At 43.6% G+C, this 14974-nt stretch overlaps 1 pseudogene; it reads left to right on the plus strand.

Moving 5' to 3' along the window:
• The first annotated feature begins 784 nt into the window (after window positions 1-784).
• Window positions 785-2062, plus strand: LOC117082354 (annotated as a pseudogene).
• Window positions 2063-14974: the final 12912 nt, after the last annotated feature.

Below are 14974 nucleotides of genomic sequence, written 5' to 3' on the forward strand. Positions count from 1 at the left end.
CAGTTAACAGGGGCTGGGCGCGGTAACTCATGCCGTAATCCCAGCACTTTGGGAGGCCGGGGTGGAAGGATCAGTTGAGGCCAGGAGTTCAAGATCAGCCTTGGCAATGAAGCGAGACCTCACCTCTAATAAATTTTTTAAAAACATTGCCCAGGTGTGGTCGTGCATGCCTGTAGTCCTAGCTACTCAGAAGGCTGAGGTGAAAGGATTACTTGAGGCTGGGAAGTCAAGGCTTTAGTGAGCCGTGATTGCACCACTGCACTGCAGCCTAGGTGACTGAGTGAGACCCTGTCTCAAAAAACAAAAACAAACAGTTAACAAATCCTTTTCCAACTTTGTTGTTTCCAATTCTTTGCTTTCAGTAAAATTGAAAGAAGATCTAATAGACCTATCAAATAATATACATTATATTAAAAATAATATACTTATTAATCATATTATTTATTTAATAATATAAAATTATATAACATATGATATTATAAAATAATACAAATAATGAATATCATTATATTATTTGACAGGTCTATTAGATCTTCTTTCAATTTTACTGAAAGTAAATAATATTTGATGATAGATCACTATATGGCTTTGAAATACAACTAAAAAACTTTCAAAGAATTGAGTGACATTGCTATAACAAATTTTTTGGCCTCACCATCTGCTTATTTCTGAGAAAAAGCTTCCTCAGCTCTTCTATTCAAATCAGACAAAAAAATTGGAAGCATATTGTTGCTGAGTCTTCTTTCAATCTAGTAAGAGGGAATAGCTGTTCACTGATGTATAATTTAATTCACAAACAACCACCTTCATTTTATGAAGATCGTCTAATGATTACTTAACGTGGATAAATAATCATTTGTTGTTTGTCACTTAATACATAACCATTAGGTTGTTTGATGAGTTATGCACTAATATTAATTGTAATGACAACTCACTCCAAAAGAAAACATCTAACATTAGGAATTATGGCCTCAGGAAAAAAAAACATGTATTGGCAGAGAAGTATGACAAGGTGATAAATCAGACTTACAAGCTTAAACATTGAGTACATTAGGAAAATATTTTGGGAAGAAGTGGAACAGCAAGGCCCTTGATATTTCATCCAGTGGACGGGAAATAAGAGATCACAGAGCAAGGGAAAAAAATATGTCAAATTTTGAACTGTTAAAGAAGAAGCTGTTCATGTATTTATAAAAAATGGATGATGGTGGCTATAAACCTACTATTGTATTTGGATTCCATTTGATGCATTTAAAAGAGCAATGTAGCAATTTTACTTAAAAATATTGATGTATACAATATGCCTGAAATTATTTATAATTGTTTAAACTTACAGCAAAACTGTAGGTATCAACTTAACATGTTTGAGAAGAAGCAGAATTGTTTGTTTGCTTTTAGAGGCTAATCTAATTCAATTAACAAAGAACATTATGCTCGACAATTGCAGAGTACACTTAAAAAAAAAAAAAAAAGCAACAACAGCAACAAGTGAACCTAACCCTTTATCAAGAGACACCACGCTCCTTCTTCTGCCGCTCCTGGTGCTGCTTGTGTGCTCGTTTCGTGCGGACCTGGTCCTTCTTTTGTGAAGTGGCAGCTGAGGGGACTCCGGCGCTCGCCATGGCCAACGAAAAGCCCAAGGAAGGAGTCAAGACTGAGAACAACGATCATATTAATTTGAAGGTGGCAGGCAGGATGTTTCTGTGGTGCAATTTAAGATTAAGAGGCTTATACCACTTAGTAAACTAACGAAAGCCTATTGTGAACGACAAGGATTGTCAATGAAGCCGATCAGATTCCAAGTCGACGACAACCAATCAATGGAACAGACACACCTGCACAGCTGGAAATGGAGGATGAAGATGCAACTGATCTGTTCCAACAGCAGGCGGGAGGTGTCTACCGAAAAGGGAACCTGCTTCTTTACTCCAGAACTCTGTTCTTTAAAGACCAAGATTACATTCTCCAATAGAAAACTGCAATTTGGTTCCACCACATCCTGAATACTACCCTATAGTTTTCTCTATTCTTTCATTTCCCCCTTCCCCATTCCTTTATTGTACATAAAGTAACTGGTGTATGTCCACAGGCATATTGCATTTTTTTAAAACTAAACAGCCAATGGTATGTTTTGATTGACATCAAGTGGAGACGGGATGGGGAAAAATACTGATTCTGTGAAAAATATCCCCTTTCTCCATTAGTGGCATGCTCGTTCAGCTCTTATCTTTATATTCCAGTAAGTTATTTTGCTCTCACTGTTTTAACAGAAATACAACATAAAAATTCTTGCATACCTTGTTCAATTGGAGAATTTTAATGTTTTTCATTTATCATTGTAAAACAATTTTATAACCTTTTTGTACGTAGCTTTTACATGTAGGGCAATCTGTCTTTAAGTAGGGATAAATGACTCTGAAACAAAAAAGAATCCTAGATAGTTTTCCCTTCAAGTCAAGCGTCTTGCTGTTTAAATAAACTTCTTGTTTAAAATGAAAAGAAAAAAAAAAAAGAGACACTACATGCTGATCATAAAACGAGTCTCAATAAATTTCAAAGGACTAAAATCATACTGCTATGTGAGATAAATTAAGGTAAATTAAGATAAATAAAGTAAGATAAATTAAGATAAATGTGATTTGTGCCCCCAAAACTTCATGTGTTGGAAACTAAATCCCCAGTGCAATGCTGTTGAGAGGTGGGGCCTTTCAGAGGTCATTACGTCACAAGAGCTCTGCCTCATGAATGGATTAATGCTGTTATTGAGGAAATGGGTTCATTATTGCAGCAGGAGAAAACACCTTATAAAAGAATAGGTTTGCCCCCTTCCCTCTCTCACACGTGCTCTACTGCTGTCCCACCAGGGGATCCAGCAGCAGAAGGCCCTCACCAGATGACAGCACCTTGATCTTGGACTTGCCAGCCTCCAGAACTGTGAGAAATTAATTTCTGTTTATTGTAAATTGCCCAGGCAGTAGTATTCTGTTATAGCAGCACAAAACAGACTAAGACACATACTTTTACCATACTTGACCATAAAATTTATCACAAGAAGATGTCTGAAAAGTCCCCAAGTTTGGAAAGTAAGCAACATACTCAATTTGGAAATTACATACATAATTAATATACTTAACACACTTATTGTTGCTTGATAACACACTTAATTTGCTTCATAACATACAAAATTAAGCAACATACTTTTAAATAAAGCATGGGTGAAAGAAATCACAGGGAAAAGAAGCTAGAAAATAGTAAGATAAATTAAGCCAAAAATAAGTAAAAGAAAAGAAATAATACAGAAAAGTGTATAAATCAATTGAATAGAAAATGGACAAGTAACGGGGGGTGAAAACAATAGAAACAAAAATTTTTTCTTTTTCTTTTGAAACAGAGTCTTGCTCTGTCGCCCAGGCTGGAGTACAGTGGCGCAATCTTGGCTCACTGCAACCTCCACCTCGCAGGTTCAAGCAATTTTCCCACCTCAGCCTCCTGAGTAGGTGGGATTACAAGCATGCACCACCATGCCTGACTAATTTTTGTATTTTTAGTTGAAATGGGGTTTCACCATGTTCCCCAGGCTGGTGTCCAACTCCTGGCCTCAAGCAATCCACCCACCTCAGCCTCCCAAAGTGCTGGGATTACAGGTGTGAGCCACTGCACCTGGCCAAAAGTTTGTTCTTTATTTAAACAGAAAACAAGACTGACAGAAAAAGTTGGTTCTTTGAAAAGATTAATAAAGCTGATAAACACCTAGCAAGACTGATGAAGATAAAAAAGTAGTACAAATGTTCAGTCTTAGGAAGGAAAGAGGGGCCATTTATACACATCATGCAAACACAAAAAGGTTAATCATAGAGGACTATGTGCAGCTTTATGCCAATACATTTGATAACTTAGATGAAATGAAATCATTTGAAAGATACAAGTGACTGAAATTTTCACAAGCTGTAGTAGAATATCCAAATAGTCCTGTATCTGTTAAAGAAATTATAGCTGTAACTTAAAACTTCCCACAAAGAAAACTCCAGGTTCAGATGGCTTCACGGGCAAATATTATCAAACATTGAAAGAAGAAATAAGGCTGGGTGTGGTGGCTGATGCCTGTAACCCCAGCACTTTGGGAGGCCAGGGCAGGAGAAGCACTTGAGTCCAGGAGTTCAAGACCAGCTTGGGCAACATAGTGTGATGCTGCTCTAAAAAAATATGTTTTTAAAAATTAGCCAGACATGATGACACATGCCTGTAGTCCCACCTACTCAGGAGGATGAAAGGGGAGTACTGCTGGAGCCTGAGAGTTTGAGGCTAGTAAATCTTACATAAACTCTTTGAAAAAATAGAGTAGAGGAATACTCCTCAACTCATTTAGAGACTAGAATTACCCTAATGCCAAAACCCATAGAAGATGTTACAAGAAAACCACAAGCCGATATTCTTGAACACAGATACAAAAATTCTAAACAAAATATAAGCCACAGAATTCAGAGATAAATGATAAGAGTAATTGAGCATAACTAAGCAGGGTTTACACCAGGAATACAAGGTTGGTTTAACATCTGAAAGTCAATCCATGTACTTCTTTACATTAACAGAAGAAAAGAGAAGAATTGTATGATTATGTCAATAGATTCAGTAAAAACATTTGACAAAATTCAACAAAAACAAGTCTCTCAGCACATTAGGAAGAGGAGACTATCTTGTCTGATAAAGGATATCTACAAAACATCAACATCAAAACATCAACAGCTAACATCATACTTTGTGACGGGAGAATGAACATTTTCCCCAAGACAGTGCCTTCTCACTCCTATTCAGCATTGCATTAGATTCTTTAGCTGTTGCAAAAGGGAAGATAAATCCAAAGCACACAGGTTAGAAAGAAAGGAGGAAAACCGTTCTATTCACAAATGACATGATTGTGTACATATGTAGAAAATCCCAAAGCACCTACAAAAAAACTACTACAAATAATAAGAGAATTTAGCAAGACTGCAGGATAAAAGGTCAATATGCAAAAATAAATGCATTTCTACATGGTAGCCACAAATGGTTGGAAAATAAAATTTGTAAATATTTCACTCAGGAAAAAGTGAAATACTTAAAGAATAAATCCAACAAAAGATATGCAGGACTAACACTAAACAGGATAAAACATTCGAGGGAAATTAAATAAGATCAAAATAAATGGGTAGGTATTTCACACTTATTGATTGGAAAACTTACCACTGTGGTAAGTGAAGAGATGATAATTCTCCCCAAACTGTTTCTAAAATATATGTCTTTTTAGACGTGCAGAAGAGGCCGAGCACGGTGGCTCACGCCTGTAATCCCAGCACTTTGGGAGGCCAAGGCACGGATCACCTGAGGTCAGGAGTTCGAGACCAGCCTGGCCAACATGGCAAAACTACATCTTGACTGAAAATACAAAAAAATTAGCCGGGCGTGGTGGCAGGCGCCTGTAATCCCAGTTACTCAGGAGGTTGAGGCAGGAGAATTGCTTGAACCTGGCAGGCGGAGCTTGCAGTGAGCTGAGATCGCGCCACTGCACTCCAGCCTGGGGGATAGAGCGAGACTCTACCTCCAAAAGAAAAAAAAAAAGGTGTAGAAGAACCTAGAATAGCAGAAGGAAGAACAAAATTAGAGGTCTTACACCGCCTGATTTTAAGACTTACTATAAAACTAAAGAAGTCAAGACAGTGTGATATTGACATAAGGAGCAACAAACAGGTCGATGGAACTGAGGCCAAAGGAGTAGTTCCAGGGACCAAGAAGTGGCCTTGTTGGCCATCTCAGAGCACACACCACTTGGGGAAGAAACAGTTACCTTCCCAGTCCTACTCTCCTGGAGATGTGTTGTGTGGGCCTTCTCTGGCCTTGTCTGATTTCCAAGCTGACCTTGACTGAGCATAGAGCCCTTAGAAAGTGGAACCTCAAAGCCCACAAATGTATGGTCAACTGATTTTTGACAAAAGCATCAAAACAATCTTTTGGAAAAAGGAAATTTTTTTGTCACATGGTGCTGGAGTAATTAAATATCCACAAGAAAAAAAAAACACTTTGATCCCTAGTTCATACTATACATAAAAATCAATTCAACATGGCTCATAGATCTAAATATAAAACTTAAATGAGAAAATAGACTATAGACCAGGTGTGGTGGCTCATGCCTGTAATCCCAGCATTTTGGGAGGCCAAGGGGGCAGATTGCTTGAGTCCAGGAGTTCAAGACCAGCTTGGAAAACATGGCAAAGCCCCATCTCTACAAAAAATACAAAAAATTAGTAGGGCATGGTGGCATGCACCTACAGTCCCAGCTATTTGGGAAGCTAAGGTGGGAGGATCACTTGAGCCTGGGAGGTGGAGGTTGCATTGAGCCAAGATCATGCCACTGCACTCCAGCCTGGGTGACAGAGTGAGACCCTGTCTTCAATAATAATAATAATTTTTTAAAAACCCACTAATCTAATACATACAGAACTGCTGATTGTTAAAAAACAGTTAAGAAAATGAGCAGGCAAGCTATAGACCTAGAGAAAATTCTTTGCAATTCCTACATCTGACAAAGGGTTGTAGGAGGAACATGGAAAATCTGTAATAAAAAGACAACCCAATAAATAATGGACAAAAGATGAACAGAAACTATACAAAGAAATACAAATAAATGGACCATAAGAATCCTAAAAAAGCCGGGCGCGGTGGCTCAAGCCTGTAATCCCAGCACTTTGGGAGGCTGAGGCGGGCGGATCACAAGGTCAGGAGATCGAGACCATCCTGGCTAACACGGTGAAACCCCATCTCTACTAAAAAATACAAAAAACTAGCCGGGCGAGGTGGCGGGCGCCTGTAGTCCCAGCTACCCGGGAGGCTGAGGCAGGAGAATGGCGTGAACCCAGGAGGCGGAGCTTGCAGTGAGCTGAGATCCGGCCACTGCACTCCAGCCTGGGCGACAGAGCGAGACTCTGTCTCAAAAAAAAAAAAAAAAAAAGAATCCTAAAAAAGGAATAAAACATTCCAGAGAGAAATTAAAGAAGATAAAAATAAATGGGGAGGTATTTCATACATAAGGGGTCCATTTCTTTGTATTATTCATCATCGGAGAAATGCAAAAACCATAATGTAATACCATTAACCCCAATTCAACTGGCTAAACTAGAAACAGCAACATCATCAGTTGTTGGTGAAGATGTGGAGGAACTGGAACTCTAACACCTTGCTGGCTCCTCAAACTCCAGCATTTTGTTGATTTGTTTGTTTGTTTAATTGAGACAGAGTCTTGCTCTGTTGCCCCGGCTGGAGTGCAGTGGCATGATCTCAGATCCTTGCAACCTCCACCTCCTGATCTCAAGCAATTCTAGTGCCTCAGTCACCTAAGTAGCTGGGATTATAGGCATGCACCACGACACCCAGCTAATTTTTGTATTTTTAGTAGAGACAGGGTTTCACCATGTTGCCCAGTCTGGTCTCGAACTCCTGGCCTCAAGTGATCTGCCTGCCTTGGCCTCCCAAAGTGCCTGGCCTGTTTTTTTTTTTTTTTGGACAGGGTCTCACTCCATTGCCCAGGCTGGAGCACAATGTCATGATCACGAAGCACTGTAGCCTTGAGCTCCCACCTTAGCCTCCCAAGCAGCTGCTTCAGGCATGTACCACCATGTCCAGTTATTTATTTATTTATTTACAGAGACAGGGTTTTGCCATGTTGCCCAGGCTGGTCTTGAACTCCTGGGCTCAAGTCATCCTCCTGCCTTGGCCTCCCGAAATGTTAGGATTACAGATGTGAGCACCATACCTGGTCCACATGTCAGTTTTTGAGTAAAAAGGTGACATTTTAACCTTCATCCTTCTTTCTGCTTTATTCTTTAATTTGTTCAGGATTCCAGTGAAAAGAAGAGGTCCCTCAACAATTCTTTCATCTCTGAAATGGTTATAATTGTCCTTTGGGATTATACAGGAAATCAAATGTGGTAATGGCATCCTGAGACCTTGTAGGCAACCAGTCCCTACCCGAGCTCCCTTCTCATCACTTTTCTCAGACAGCTCACTCTGGGCTTAGAAAGTTCTCTCCCCACCCCCTTCATACCCTACAACAGCCAGTCTCTGCCTTTCCCTCTCCCCAGCCATTGCCAGAAGGTCCAGAGTCTCACAGACCGGTGTCACCCCTGCCCAGCCTGTCTATGGTTGCTTCTCTGCCCTGTCCATCGGTCACTGCCCTGCCCGTATCTAGCCCTGACAAAAAGTGCAGGTAAGGATTTCAGGGCCTTTATCTTTTCTCTTTAAAAATTACAATAAGGCTGAGTGCAGTGGCTCCTGCCTGTAATTGTAGTATTTTGGAAGACTGAGGGATTGCTTGAGACTAGGAGTTCAAGACCAGCCTGGGCAACATAGGGAGACCCCGTCTCTAAAAAAAAAAAAATTTTTTTTTTTCTTTTGAGACAGTCTTCTCTTTTTTTGGAGACATTGCACTCCCAGGGTGGAGTGCAACGGTGCAATCTTGGCTCACTGCAATCTCCTGGGTTCCAGCGATTCTCATGCCTCCACCTCCCAAGTAACTGGGACTACAGGTGCACATCACCACACTCAGCTAATTTGTTTGTATTTTTAGTAGAGATGGGGTTTCACCATGTTAGCCAGGCTGGTCTTGAGCTCCTGACCTCAAGTGATCTGCCTACCTTGGCCTTTCAAAGTGTTAGGTTTATGGGCGTGAGCCACTGCACACGGCTAAAAAAAATTTGTTAAATTTGCACTAATTTTACCAGAATCTCATGCTGTTAAGACACATTAAGATTCTGGAGTTGCCAATTCCTTTTTTCCTTTGGCAAAACCAAAAAACAAATAAAAACAAAACAATGGCTGAGCTCCTACGCTGGAAAGCAACCAGCCTTTGTGGTGCCGTAAATTGGGCTGTTTTTCACAAAGGTGCCAATCAAAGTCTAACTAGGTCATGGGACAAGAAGCCATTTTTTCCTGAAGTTTCCTTTGCTCAGAATAAATGGACTTGCATTTACAATCTTTCCAATTTGACTCCAAGTCAGACACATGAGGGAGATGACCTTTCTTCTTTTATATATCTATATCCACATCTTGCCTTCTTTTCCTGGATTTTTTGCATTCTTTAAAGATCAGACCGGCTGGGTGTGGTGGGTCACCCCTGTAATCCCAGCACTTTGGGAGACTGAGGCAGGCGGATCACTCGAGGTCAGGAGTTCGAGATCAGCCTGGCCAACGTGGTGAAACCTCGTCTGTACTAAAACTATAAAAATTAGCTTGCATGGTGGCACACGCCCGTGATCCCAGCTACTCGGGAGGCTGAGGCAGGAGCATCGCTGAACCCAGAAGGCGGAGGTTGCAGTGAGCTGAGATCGCACCACTGCACTCCAGCCTGGGCACAAAGCCAGACTCCGTCTCCAAAAAAAAAAAAAAGAGCAGATCAATAGCCCTAGTTTAAGAGGCATCGCTGGTCTCACTCCAGAGGCACGTTGTGTTCATCCTTCCTTGAACTTTGAGTTCATCCCTGAGTCTGCATTTACACCAGAACTCACTCAGGTTTCCTGCCTTTCTCTTCCTTAGACAGTTTTTTGTGTTGATTTTGGTGCCTACAGTATACTACATTGTCATTATAAAAACGCTGCTCCCAGGCTGAGTGCTGCAGCTCACGCCTGTCATCCCAGCACTTTGGGAGGCCAAGGCGGGCGGATCACCTGAGGTCAGGAGTTCAAGGCCAGCCTGGCCAACATGGCGAAACCCCGTCTCTACTAAAAATACAAAAATTAGCCAGGCATGCTGGCAGGCGCCTGTAATCCCAGATACTTGGGAGGCTGAGGCAGGAGCATCGCTTGAACCCAGGAGGCGGAGGTTGCAGTGAGCCGAGATTGCACCACTGCACTCCAGCTTGGGTGACAGGAGTGAAACTCCATCTCAAACAAACCTACAAAAACAAAAACAAAAAACACTGTTCCCAGTGAGTATTTGCTCTCTGATTGGACTGTCTATTATTCGAGGGCAAAGACTCAATTTTATAATACCTATTAAATCATGCTTTGATATGGTTTGGCTGTGTCCCCACCCAAATCTCACCTTGAAGTGTCAAGAGCAGGGCCAGGTGGAGATAACTGAATCATGAGGGCAGTTTCCCCCATACTGTTCTTGTGGTATGAATAAGTCTCACGAGATCTGATGGTTTTATAAAGCGCAGTTCCCCTGCACATGCTCTTTTGCCTGCCACCATGTAAGACGTTCCTTTGCTCTTCCTTCATCTTCTGCCATGATTGTGAGGCCTCCCCAGCCATGGGGAACTGTGAGTCCATTAAGCCTCTTTCCTTTATAAATTACCTAGTCTCAGGTATGTGTGTATTACATTGTGAGAACAGACTAACACATGCTTTGTCCTGAAAACTGAATTAAATTAAAGGCCATTCTGAATGTAGAATTTCTTGTCACCAAATGACCAACTCAGATCTCCCTCAGATAGGCCGAGATGTTAATGGGGCCTCTGTATAAAAGATGGCATTGTCAATAAAGTTTGGGAAGTTCAAAACAAAAGTAAACAGATTTTCTAATTGCATGACTTGTCAGATTGTCTAACAGCAGGACTCATCAGAGCCTTTAATACAGGGCTGTGCAGTGTGGTTCTGGTAGGGAAAAGGGGAATCGATTCTGTAGTATTTCCCAAATTTTTTTGACCGTGGAACCCTTTCACCTTGGAGCATCTTGTACTACTCACTCCAAACCTTGGGGAAGTGACATTCTAATGTATCCCCCAGGGCTGAGGAGCAACTGGGAATTCACATAGGACGATACTCCATCCCAGGAAGATACATTTTGGTATTTAGTAGAAGGGTAGTGGAGGAAGGGGTCAAACTTGCCATTCTACAGCTCTTTTGGTTCTCCAAGCCCATCTTTTAGGACTTAGCATAACAGAGCCTCTTCACAAGGCTCTCCTTCAAAGCCATCCCCACGAGGAGGATGAGACTGGGGCCTGTGTGCCTGGCCTCCTTTGGCGTGGCTCAGCCTCAACTCAGGCTTCCTGAGGTGGCTCAGTTCCTGTGCTCCATGGGCCTACCTCAAGCCGTACCTAGACACAGCCCTGGCTGAGCGCTGGCAGAGCTGCCAGGGCTGTGAGGTGCTCAGAACACAGCCATACATTCACTGGATTCCTGGTCGGCCAGGGACCCCAGCCAGCTGGGCCGACACTTCCTCCACAGGCCTTGCCAATGCGTTTTTTTTTTTTTTTCTTTTCATTTCCCTATAAAGTTAATCGTGAAACCAGAAAGCAGCTCTGTGTTTCATCTCCAGAGAGAGAGAAAAAGAGAGAGCCTTTGATCAGAGAAATGGCCACTTCTCCAGGTGCCAGCTCAGGCCTGGGTTATCAATAACACATCTGTATGGAGGCCCTGCCTCCTGCAAAGGTATGCCAGTCCCTGCCTTCCAGGCTAGGAAATGGTGTGATACCAACCTAAAACAAAGTACAAGCACTTACTAGTGAAGTGCTGCGTTCCCTGGGGTGACCACAAGCCAGGAGGAATTCAGAGGAGAGAGACAGCAGCATTGGAGCCCTCAGGAAGCTTCCTGCAGAGAGAATTGAGCAGAATCTAGAAGGATCAGTATAATTCCTTAAATATCTGTTTTGGCTATTTTCTCTCCTAATTGTAAAATAACTGCACGATAATTACATAAAACTTAACAATATGACAAATAAAATGGCCGGGCATGGTGGCTCACACCTGTAATCCCAGCACTTTGGGAGGCTAAGGTGGGTGATTACTTGAGGTCAGGAGTTCAAAACCAGCCTGGTCAACATGTTGAAACCCCATCTCTACTAAAAACACAAAAATTAGCCTGGAGTGGTGGCACATGCCTGTAGTCCCAGCTACTTGGGAGGCTGAGGCAGGAGAATCGCTTGAGCCCGTGGGTGGAGGTTGCAGTCCACTGAGATCATGCCACTGCACTACAGTCTGGTGACAGAGCGAGATTCCGTCTCAAAAAAAAAAAAAAAAGAAGAAAATAAAGATCATCCCTACTGCAAGTTTTTTTTTTTTTTTTTTTTAATGCATGTATGTGCATTTTTTCTTTTATCTTGTTTTGAGACGGAGTCTTGCTCTGTCGCCCAGGCTGGAGTGCAGTAGTGCGATCTTGGCTCACTGCAACCTCCAGCTCCCAGGTTCAAGCAATTCTCATGCCTCAGCCTCCCCAGTAGCTGGGATTACAGGCACACGCCACCACACCTGGGTAATTTTTTGCATTTTCACTGGAGACGGGGTTTCACCACGTTGGCTAGGCTGGTCTTGAACTCCTGATCTCAGGTGATCCCCTGGCCTTGGCCTCCCAAAGTGCTGGGATTATAGACATGAGCCATCATGCCCGGCTGTAATTTTTAATCAAAAAACAGATGAGTCTGTGAATATCTGTGTACATTTATACCAGTGGTTTTCAAGCTTAGATGTTCATTCCAATCACCTCAAATGTTTGTAACAAAAATTGATGTCCAGATCCCAGACAAGTTGGGTAAGAATTTTACAGGTTGGGTCCCAGGCATTGGTGGTTTTTGCTTTTTGTTTTGTCTGTTTTTGCTTGAGATAGGGTCTTGCCCCATTGCCCAGGCTGGAGTGCAGTGGCCTAAATGACTCCCTGTTGCCTCAACTCCTGGGCTCAAGTGATCTTCCTGCCTCAGCCTCCTGAGTAGCCAAGACTACAGGTACATGTGACCATTCCCAGTTAATTTTTTTTTTTTTTTTTTTGAGACAGAGTCTGGCTCTGTCGCCCAGGCTGAAGTGAAGTGCAATGGTGCGATCTCAGCTCACTGCAAGCTCCGCCTCCCAGGTTCACACCATTCTCCTGCCTCAGCCTCCTGAGTAGCTGGGACTACAGGCGCCCACCACCATGCCCGCTAATATTTTGTATTTTTTTTTAGTAGAGACGGGGTTTCACCGTGTTATCCAGGATGGTCTCGATCTCCTGAACTCATGATCCACCCGCCTTGGCCTCCCAAAGTGTTGGGATTACAGGCATGAGCCACCGTGCCAGGCCTTTTTTTCTTTTCCTTTCCTTTTCTTTTTTTTATTTTTGAGACAGGTTCTGGCTCTATCACCCAGACTGGAGTGCCATGGTGAAATCACAGCTCACTGCAACCTCTGCACCCCAGACTCAAGTGATCCTCTGCTCCGCCTTCCAAGTAGCTGGGACTACAGGTGTACACCACCACGCCCAGCTAATTTTTGTACTTTCTGTAGAGATGTGGTCTCACTTGGTTACCCAGGCTGGTCTTGAACTCCCGTGTGTGAGCGATCTGCCCTCTTCAGCCTCCCAAAGTGCTGGGATTACAGGTGTGAGCTGCTGTGCCCAGCTAATTTTTAAATTTTTTGTAGAGACCAGGAGGGAGAGACGGGTGGTCTCACTGTGGTGCTCAGGTAGGTTTTGGATTCCTGGGCTCAAGTGATCCTCCTGCTTCAGCTTCCTGTGAGCCACTGCATCTGGCCAGTCCTCATATCCTAGAGCCGTGAGCCGTTAGGGTGGGCTTCTCACCCTCGAGTGTCATCTTCAGGAGCGGGCCTCTGGCCCACTGGGCCCAGATGCTCTTTAGGTCCCTGACGGGTCTACGTCCAAGCAATGGAGATGAGGGCAGTGGTGGACCAGTAGAGCTGGGCGCCAGAGCACCACTCTCAGGCCTGGGGCAGCTCAGAAAATTGGCAGTGATTCAGGTTCTTGGGTCGAAAGGCCAGAAGCTGCTGAGCAGTGGGGAAGTATGGGGGTCGCAGCCAGACACTCAGGCCACCAGGGCACAGGCCGCCATGTTGGCAAAGCAGGCCTCAGAGGTGAAGGTGAGATAGAGGGGGCTGGGTCCTCTGCTGTGGTTACAGCGTGGGCTGCAGGGCAAAGACTTTCACTGCATTTCTTTGGGGAGAGAGAAGCCCCAGGCGACTCCCAGTTCACAGTCTCAAGCCTGAGGTGTCGGACTGTCAGCAGTCTTAGTGATGAGCTCCTTCCGGTTCCATGGGCAAGCATCCCAGTGAGTCCTGGCGGAGACCTGCCCAAGGTCCTCACCCCTGGCTGAAGTCACCTCTCCATCCCTCCTCCTCCTCCTCAACCCTCCTGACCCTCTCCCTCCCCCAAAGGGTGAGGCTATTTTTTGTCACTCAAAGAGTAAAAGAGCCAATGATATTTTTATGCTCTTTCCCCAAGACCTGCTCCATGAATCTTTTTCAGGACAATTAAATCCTATCCATTCCAGGTGATCTTCCAGGACAACGGAGCCACCTACTCTCCCCTTTTATAACTAGCTTACTCTCCTCCACCCTACTTTTATTTATTTATTTATTTATGAGATAGAGTCTCACTCTGTTGCCCAGGTTGGAGTGCAGTGGTGCAATCTTGGCTCACTGCCACCTTTGCCACCCGGGTTCAAGCAATTCTTCTGCCTCGGCCTCCCAAGTAGTTGGGATTACAGGTCTGCACCACCACACCCAGCTAACTTTTGTGTTTTTAGTAGAGACGGGGTTTCACCATGTTGGCCAGGTAGGTCTCGAACTCCTGACCTCAGGCGATCCACCTGTCTCAGCCCCACAAAGTGCTGGGATTATAGGCGTGAACCACCGCGCCCAGTCTTCAATATATTAATAACCTTTATAGCCACAACAGCACTCACCTCCTGAATTTCAACCCAGATGTGGGGGATCTCATGGCAATACTCCCTGCAGTGGTACAACGTCCCGTTCTAGATTTTTCAAAGCTCCTCTCAGCGAGCACATTCTATATCCTAGTTGTGATGGGGGAGGACAAATGTTTTATGGCCTCCTTGTGTGGCATGTGGGGGGCAATGGTGATATGCCAGCGAGTTTACAAGTTTCCCTATAGACCCAAGGAAGTCATTGGTCAAGCTGGGAACAGGACACTCGGCTCATGATGCTGATTCAGTCTGGATGGAGACCTGGTATTTGCTAAGTGGACAGCTCCTGTCAGACTTAATCTCATGGGGGGACTTCTAGAC

This window comes from Trachypithecus francoisi, unplaced genomic scaffold (assembly GCF_009764315.1).
Source record: "Trachypithecus francoisi isolate TF-2019V2 unplaced genomic scaffold, Tfra_2.0 Lachesis_group9, whole genome shotgun sequence".
Taxonomy (NCBI): Eukaryota; Metazoa; Chordata; class Mammalia; order Primates; family Cercopithecidae; genus Trachypithecus; species Trachypithecus francoisi.